The sequence below is a fragment of the Oryctolagus cuniculus genome, chromosome 1, assembly GCF_964237555.1.
Source record: "Oryctolagus cuniculus chromosome 1, mOryCun1.1, whole genome shotgun sequence".
Classification (NCBI taxonomy): domain Eukaryota; kingdom Metazoa; phylum Chordata; class Mammalia; order Lagomorpha; family Leporidae; genus Oryctolagus; species Oryctolagus cuniculus.
Genome location: NC_091432.1, coordinates 32,271,607 through 32,280,188, shown reverse-complemented (window position 1 = coordinate 32,280,188; position 8,582 = coordinate 32,271,607). Strand labels below are relative to the sequence as shown.

At 55.6% G+C, this 8,582-nt stretch overlaps 1 protein-coding gene across 1 annotated transcript in view; it reads right to left on the bottom strand.

Moving 5' to 3' along the window:
• Window positions 1-8,582, bottom strand: part of CD59 (CD59 molecule (CD59 blood group)) — a 684,742-nt gene that overhangs the window by 634,971 nt on the left and 41,189 nt on the right. The window lies entirely within an intron of this gene.

The following is an 8,582-nucleotide window of genomic DNA, read 5'->3' as shown; positions in this document are numbered from 1 at the left end:
AGGTGAGAGAGTGAGCACATTGACACGTGAGTGTGGGCAGCCCGTGAGGGGAGATACCCGCCCTGCGAGGGCCAGAGAGGTGCACGGGAGAAGACAAGAGGGGCCAAAAAGGGAGTGCCCCCCGACGCAAACTGTCCCCATTATGGGGCACAGGGTGGTGCCCTAATTGAATGTACAACTAGGCTGGGGCTTAGTGTGTGTGAGGTTTTCTGGAAGCTTCATGGCGTCTCCGTGTGGAGCTGAGCTCACACATGTTCATCATGGTGTCTCCTCCTTCCTGTCTCGGATGACAACAGGTGCATCATGGGGCAGCGGGCACACGGGCTCGCCCTGTAGGGGAGTGGAGTCGCTGTGCGAGACTGCAGAGAGAGAAGCTGTAAGAACATCTCCCAGCTCGTTTCCTCCAGTCTGACTCCCTCCCTGCCTAGTTCCCCATACCAACAGGACACTAAAATCTTTTCAGCTTGGGGCTGGAAGTGTTTTAGTCTAGCTCTGCATCTAGGTCATGACCACGGTGATCACACTTGAAAGGATCCCATTTGGGGCCATCCAGGCCGAGGTTTGAAGCATGCGTTCACCACATTCTAGCTGGGTGTCTTTGGGCAACTCATGTCCCTTCTCTGAGCCTTACCTGTGAAGAGTAGACCTTCACAGGTAGTAGATGCAGTAATAAGAGGGAAAAGAGAGAGCGCACAGTTTATAAGTGCTGGGCACTCTACAAACTCTACAAGCAACATCAGTTCTTGTCATTTATGTAGCCTCCACTTACATCCTTCTCACAATGGGGGACTCACTATCTTGCCAGGGCCAATGCATCACCTGTTGATCACCCAGTAGGAGCGACCCCTGGACTCAACCCCCTGCAACCTGCAGACAAAGGACAACCTTCCTTTTCAACAGCCCAGCACTCCCATAAATCCTCAGGGCAGAAGGCAAGCTCAGGAGACCTGGGAAGAGGCGAATGGTGATGGGAAAAGGACAGCCCTTCACCCCCTGGCCAAGGGAGACCATTTGGAACCAGCTGGAGGTATGCCCCATACCTTCCACCTACTCTTTTGGTTACGGTTATGACTCAGCCCCAGAATCACTCTTGTGACAAGAACTGGGTCCCAGCAGCCCTGTAAAACACCTGGGCTTGCTGTGTTTACAGATGCAGCAGTAAGAACAGCCACTCTATGAGAATACCTTGGCCTTCACGCCCAGGATCATACAAGTGGTAAGCCAGGGAGAAACAAGATTCTACCGGTAAGAGCGGCCGTGCAGTCCAGACTCCCGGGGGCTGTGATCCCTGGCCCTGCAATGGGTCTCCAGATGAGCTGGCAGGTGGGCTACAGGTCAGAAACCGGTTGCCAAAAAATGAGCTTGGGTCTTAGGCCCCGGGCTCCGGAACGCTCAGCCCATGTGCATCCAGGCGCCTCCCCGCACAGTGGGGACCGGAGCCATCTTCCCCTGGCTAGGGGCTGTGTGTAGTGACGGGAGTGCCAGCCTGACCCACTGGCGCTTGATGGCATCGGGGGCTGGGTGATGGAAGGGCTTGGGAGAAACTCCGAGGGTTTCTGAACCCCGCTGGCCTCTCCTGTGCTCAGACCAGGACGCCTTGCAGGGCTCTGACTGGCCCCACAGGACGGTTGCATTAAGCATCTTCGCTCTGCTCTTAGGGAGGGTATGGTAGACGATTCAGGGGAACACACCACCCTGCGGCAGATCACACGGCCTGCCAAAGACCCAGTGCAGGCAGGCATCCGCGAGTACGCACACGCACGCTCTACAGCCCGTGATGGACAAGTGGGCCTGTCCCGATTGTCCTGTGCCTCTCCCCAAGTCACCTCCAGGACTTCCACAGAGGACCAAGCGGCCTCCCAGAGTCTTGGGGCAGGGGACAGGCTTACCTACCCACTGTGTCACCTAGGTCGTGGCTTGGCTCCTGGGAGCCCCCGTCTCTGTTTTTGTTTGTTTATTTAAAGATTTATTTATTTAAAGATTTATTTATTTATTTGAAAGAGTTAGAGAGAGGCAGAGGCAGAGAGAGAGAAGTCTTCTATCTGCTGGTTCACTCCCCAGGTGGCCGCAAGGGCCAGGGCTGGGCCGATCCAAAACCAGGAGCCAGGAGCCTCCTCCTGGTCTCCCATGCAGGTGCAGGGGCCCAAGTACTTGGACCATCCTCCACTGCCTTCCCAGGCCATAGCAGAGAGTTTGATTGGAAGTGTAGCAGCCAGGACTCGAACTGGTGCCCATACAGGATGCCAGCAGCTTTACCTACTACACCACAGCGCCGGGCCACAGTCTCTTTGTTTTTAAAGAGATGCTGGTTTTTTTTTCAATCTGTCCCTACAACAACAGTCGGCTCTGGAACCCAAGCCTGCCTTAAACCGCACGTTGTCCTCTGGGTAGACTCAGCATAGTCTCATCAGTTAAACCAGGCAGGGAGATGCAGATCCATGCCTCTCTCTAGATCCGAGCTGTCGGGACGGTAGCCACTAACCCCATGCAGTTACTGAGACCCTCTCTGCCATGTGAGGGCACAGCGGGAAGGCAGCCACCTCAAACCAGCAGGAGTCCTCAGCAGGAGCCCGAGCAGCCTGCACCTTCATCTCAGACTTCTCAGCTCCCACAACTGCAAGAGACAAATGTCTGTATCGAAGCCACACACTCCACGGCATTTTGTGATAGCAGCCCAGGCAGATGGATGCTGAGTCAGGGAGGTTAGCCCAGCTTCTTTTTATTCGTGTGAACTGGACTTGTCACCTTGAAACCAACTCTGAAAAGAACAGATCTTCCCAGGCAAGTGGCAAGCGGCTCTCGGCAGGCAGGCAGGCACCTGCAGCCCATGGCGAAAGCCCGGGCTTGCACCTGTGTTTATTTTTGCAATGACTGCCTTCAGCGGTGGCTGTGTCTCCTCCTCTGCGAAGCTTTCCAGATCGCGGGTAATACTGGGCAACCTGACAAATGTCAGCCTGGAAGGGAGAGGACTGGAGCGGGAAGAGGGAGGTGGTGCCCCACTTCTGAATCCATGCCGCCACCTAGCGGGGCCCACCATGTAGGCAAACCCACAGCAGCGAAGATGATGAGGGTGAGCACCTGCTCTGAGCCACCCCGCGGCCCCGCGTTATCTCCTGGAACAGAAAAGGCAGTGGCCCCCAGGCAGGAGGAGGCAGCGTGCCTGGGTCCGGATAAGAAAAGGGGCGTGGAAGCCTAAAAGCCTGTTTTATTGAAAGAGCCACTGGCTGATGAACCAGTGAGCGAATGAATGCAGGCTGCGTCTACGTGCTTTGTTGTCAAGGTTACAGACTGGACGCTGATGATCTCTGAGATGAGAGTGCGACCCTGGCTGAGTCTGCCGTGGCCGGCTGGAGTACTGACGTGTATGGAGGCTTTGCTTTGTGCGAGGCATTGTCCTGAGTGCTTCGTGCACGTGAACTTACCCCTTCCAGCAACCTGGAAAGTGGGGGCACAGAAGGGCTAAGTAGTTTGCCCAAAGTCACACAGCTGGTGTGTGCTGGGATTCCAACCCGGGCAGTCGGGCTACAGAGCCAGCAATCTTAATTTGTTTATGTTATGCTCATTGATTTGAAAGCACAGTAGCAGAGAGAGAGAGCGCTTCCATCTGCCGACTTACTCCCCAAATGCCCTCAATAACCAGGGCTGGGCCAGATCGAAACCAGAAGCCAAGAACTCCATCCAGGTCTGCCTGGGTGGTGAGTTTGGGTGGCAGGAACCCAAGTACTTGAGCTACCATTCACTGACTCCCAGGCACGCTGGCAGGAGCCAGATAGGACGGGCAGAGTGGCTGGGACTTAAACCAGGCACTCCAATAATGGGGTGTGGGTGTCCCAAGCGGTGGCCTAACCTTCCACGTCAGAATGCCAGCCCGCAAAGCCAGACATGTTAATCACTATGTTATATGCCGCTATGCAGATGGAAAGAGATAGCTAAGCCTTGTCTCTGAACCTCAGTGAAAAACTCAGGGCACGACCGGTGCCGTGGCTCAATAGGCTAATCCTCTGCCTTGCAGCGCCGGCACACCAGGTTCTAGTCCCGGTCGGGGCGCCAGATTCTGTCCCGGTTGCCCCTCTTCCAGGCCAGCTCTCTGCTGTGGCCCGGGAGTGCAGTGGAGGATGGCCCAGGTCCTTGGGCCCTGCACCCCATGGGAGACCAGGAGAAGCACCTGGCTCCTGGCTTCAGATCAGTGCGGTGCTCTGGCTGCAGCGCACCGGCCACGGCAGCCATTGGAGGGTGAACCAACGGCAAAAGGAAGACCTTTCTCTCTGTCTCTCTCTCTCTCTCACTGTCCACTCTGCCTGTAAAAAAAAAAAAAAAAAAAACACACACACACACACACACCTCAGGGCACCTCTTAACCCCGCCCCCACCTTCATAAATTGGTACCTGGCCCCGCCCAGTCCAGGAAGTTACATCTCACTCATCCCTTCTTGCAGGTTCATGCAAACTGAGTTTCAATGGGTTGGACTCTAAGTCAGATCATAACTAGGAACTGCGTTTCCTGCTTTGTCCATAGCCACGGCTGGGCTCAGCAAACACATGCGAACTTCATGCAAAACCCCAGGTTCAGGATGATGATACTGATGATGATAACATAGCCTTGCCCCAAGAGATCCCAGTGGCGCTAGGGAAACAGACCCACAGGCTATCAAGTGCGAAGTGCCAGGAGAGGGGCTGCTTAGAGTGCTAGGGGACCTCAGAGCCCAGACACATAACCCAGACTAGGGGATGGGAGCAGGGAGGGCTTCCTGGAGGAAGTGGCGCCCCAGCAGTTGGGAGGGTAGCTCTTCTCATCTTCTGCTTCTTCCCAAGGGCAAATGTATCTATCGGTCCAGCAACCTGGCTCCTCTCGGCTTCAATGCATGCTCAGTGCCTAGGAATGGGGAGGGTCCTACATGATCTGTAACTTGGGGGAGAGATCTGCCTGCTGACTCATGTGTACTTGGACCCCAACATCGTTCTGGTGAGCTACATAGAATGAGGTAGGAGGCAGCTGACTACAAAAAACAAGGGGAGGGCGCTGTGGTGTAGCAGGTAAAGCCACCGCCTGCAGTGCCAGCATCCCACATGGGTGCCGGTTCGAGTCCTGGCTGCTCCACTTCCAATCCAGCTCTCTGCTATGGCCTGGGAAAGCAGTGGAAGATGGCCCAAGTCCTTGGGCCCCTGCACCTGCATGGAAGACCCAGAAGAAGCTCCTGGCTCCTGGCTTCGGATTAGTGCAGCTCCAGCCATTGTGGCCATCTGGGGAATGAACCATCGGATGGGAGGACCCCCCCACACACACACACCTCTCCTTCTCTCTCTGTGTAACTCTTTCAAATAAATAATCTTTAAAAAAAAAAAAAAAAAAAGAACAACAAAGCAAGAGTGGGGAGCAAGAAAGAGACGGGCTCCTGGTGGCTTCCAGGCCCTGGCACACGTGCACATGAGGCCCGGGAGGGGGCGTGTGTGTCTTTGGGAAGCACCTGCTCCCTGGTTCCCAGGGGTTCCCCAACAAGGCCAGAGTTGGCAGCAAACCCAGAGCTGGGCCAGTCCCATCTTCCCTCCAAGGACTGGGGGTGGGGCTGCATTGCCCAGGGACACCTCCTCGTTCTTTCCTTCCAGGAGTCTGGACAGATTCTTTTCCACTTCCCCTCAGGTTAGTTCCTATTGCTTGTAACCAGAGAACCGTCCTGCCGGCCACCTTGTCCCTAGGCCTGAGTGCTCGGCTTCCTGTCCAGAATGGGATTCTCTGGCTTTGTGTCAAGGAGTTTCCGGATTCCTCTCCAGTCACTCTCCCTCCAGGGGCTGCGCGGAAATCTCCTTGGATGTGCTGAAAACCGAGCCAGCGTGGAAGGGAGAGGCTGTGCCCTCCACCACCCCCCACACCGGGGCTCGATCCACAGAGGGGCCGGGCCTGGGCCTTGTCTGGTTGACGGGAGGCAGGCGGTGCTGCCCGGTCTCTTTCCCCAGATTGCTTCCAGCCCCATGCAGCCCCTTGTCACCACTGGGGGTGTTGCAAATTCCGTGTTCCTCCCTCCTTGCCGGGCAGGCCCCCCAGCAGCTCAGGCCCAGGGCCATCCACTCCCTGGGTCAGAAGCAGGACAGTGAGGGCTGCGCTCCGCAGCGACTGCACAGCAAAATAATGACTCCCATGTGGGGCAGCGTCACACCTGTCACCTTGTCCTCCGCCAGGCAGCCTTGAGACAGCATGTTTCACAGATGGGCTCAGAGGGTGAGGTGGCTGTCCCAAGGTCACATCTGTGCTTAGGGAATTAGGACGCTGTTGGGAGCAAGGGGGAGCCTGTCCTGAGACACTGCACAGCACTTACCTCTGCTGAGAGGAAGCCTTTAAGAAAAAAAAAAAAAATTTAAAAGAGAGATGGAGAGGCCGGCGCCGTGGCTCACTAGGCTAATCCTCCGCCTTGCGGCGCCGGCACACTGGGTTCTGGGTTCTAGTCCCGGTCGGAGCGCCAGATTCTGTCCCGGTTGCCCCTCTTCCAGGCCAGCTCTCTGCTGTGGCCAGGGAGTGCAGTGGAGGATGGCCCAAGTGCTTGGGCCCTGCACCCGCATGGGAGACCAGGAGAAGTACCTGGCTCCTGCCATCAGATCAGCTCGGTGCACCGGCTGCAGCGCGCCAGCCACGGCGGCCATTGGAGGGTGAACAAATGGAAAAAGGAAGACGTTTCTCTCTGTCTCTCTCTCTCTCACTGTCCACTCTGCCTGTAAAAAAAAAAAAAAAAAAAAAAAAAAGAGAGAGAGAGAGATGGAGAGATGAGAGACACAGAAAGAATCTTCCATCTACTGGCTCACTCCCTAAGTGCCTGCAACAGCCAGAGCTGAGCCAGGCTGAAGCCAGGACCCTGGAATTCCAGCTGGGTCTCCCACACGAGTGGCAGGGACCCAAGGACTTGAGCCATCACCTGCTGCCTCCCAGGGTGCACCTCTGCAGGAAGCAAAGTCAGGACTAGAACCCAGGAGCTCTGGCAAGAGATGCAGTGTCTAAGCAGCATCTAAGCTGCTGCACCGACCGCCGGGCCCAAGACAGAGAGCTCGACAGCCGCGGTGATCGCTCTCTGCCCCCTGCCCCCAGCAGCCAGGGCCCTGTGCAGAGAGTACCCTGGCTGGCTCCTTTGGCACGTAGGGGGTGCCCGGTCACTTGGTGAAGGCAGTGGGAGGCTCTCCCGCCACATTTGAAACCTCGGTTTCTCTCAGGACTAATGGGTCCATGACCAAAGGCTCATGACAGAAGTAGCCGGAGGCAGGTCCCCTCTTCAGTCCAGCTCAAAACCAGCACCACGGCGGGCGGGCGGGCAGAGGCGGGGCACCCCCTATCTACCTCCGCATGTCCTCTACCCTAGCAGATAGGGTAGTCAGCAGGTGGCTGCTGATCTGATGGGTCAGGCGCCAGGGCATTCCGGGTCAGAAGTCAGTACATGCTTGCCTGTGCCAGAGGCAGGCCCAGCCCAGCCTGCAGTCACGGTGGGCACAGCCAGGCTCTTCCGTCTCGGGAACTGGGTGAGCGAGTCAAGCCACAGCTTCGTTATACCCTCAGCCCAAGTGCAGACGTCACCCAAAGCAGCACTCCGCCCAGCTCAGTTTACAAATAAAGCGGGACTTTCGCTTTCTTGTTGATCTGGTGGTGTGGTGGTACATGTGTGTTTTCACATTTTTATTTAATTTTATTTCAGAGACAGAGATCTTCCATCTACCGGTTCACTCCTCAAATGCCCACAACAGCCAGGGCTGGGCCAGGCTAAAGCCAGGAGCCCAGAAGGCCATCCTAGTCTCCCATGTGGGTGGCAGGGACACAACACTTGAGCCATCAGCGGCTGCTTCCCTGGGCGCGCATTAGCAGGAAGCTGGATTGGAAGCAGAGGAGCCGGGACTCCAACCAGGCACTCAGATATGGGATGCTGGCTCCCAAGCAGCAACTTAGTCATTGCACCAAACACCTGTCCCTAGGAAATATTTCCTAGGTGGGGGTGGGGAGGACAGCCCTGAACCTTTGCCAGTTTCTATGGTGTAAAAAACACTCTCTACATGGCCAATTTCAATATTCCAACAAGATCTGGGTAGCAAGAAATGCGCACTAGCACTTCCCATAGCACTTTCCATCCCATAGATACAACAGACAGCAATAATCTCAAGAGCTTGGACAATGGGAAGATGCAGCAAAGTTACTAGGAAGTGAAAAAGTTGTGAATGTTTGTTACCTTAGTTTTAAACATAATCATAAGTTCATATAATTTAACTGTTTTTAATGGCTGTATTTAAAGATTTTTTTATTTATTTCTTTGAGAGGCAGAGCTACAGACCAAGAGAGGTCTTCCATCACTCCCCAGATGGCTGCAATGGCCAGAGCTGGACCAATCTGAAGGATGGTTGTATTTAAACACCAGCCCACGAATTCCTGAAAATGTGACAGCCGGCTCTCGCGAGCCCCCCACGCTGGCTCCACAGCCCCACTGCCTCCCCGCTCGGTCCCTGCACGTGGTGTTCCCTGCATCAGGAGCCCTCATGCATCCTTCCTTTTGGGGGACAGCTCTTCCATTGCATTTTGTCCTAGAGAACTGCTGCTCACAGGATCCCACTGATCGCTG